This window comes from Frankliniella occidentalis, unplaced genomic scaffold (assembly GCF_000697945.3).
Source record: "Frankliniella occidentalis isolate FOCC.00 unplaced genomic scaffold, Focc_3.1 Scaffold226, whole genome shotgun sequence".
NCBI lineage: Eukaryota > Metazoa > Arthropoda > Insecta > Thysanoptera > Thripidae > Frankliniella > Frankliniella occidentalis.
The window spans coordinates 158380-158700 of record NW_026267352.1 but is presented as its reverse complement, the minus strand read 5'-3'; positions in this window follow the sequence as shown (position 1 = coordinate 158700).

Below are 321 nucleotides of genomic sequence, written 5' to 3'. Positions count from 1 at the left end.
AAGCTTAAAAAAAACCTTGCAACCGATTGATGTTATTTATTTAAACTGCGTAGCCCGAGATCTCGAAGAATACTACGATATCGGACGACATTTCGTTCATGTTCCGTCTGTTTAAATGCGACATCGGTGCGAAGTGCATCTCATTCGTGCTGATACAGGTAAACGCAGGAGACGACGTGGTCCTGCTCTGCTGATCTCTATTTCAAATTGGCCATCCCTCTGCTGCAGACGGTCGTGCTGCACCATTCCCGCGACTTGAGCCTGCTTGTTGGAGCTGTACTCCTTTACTTACGCTCTTTCTCGGGACCGAAGGGCAAGCAC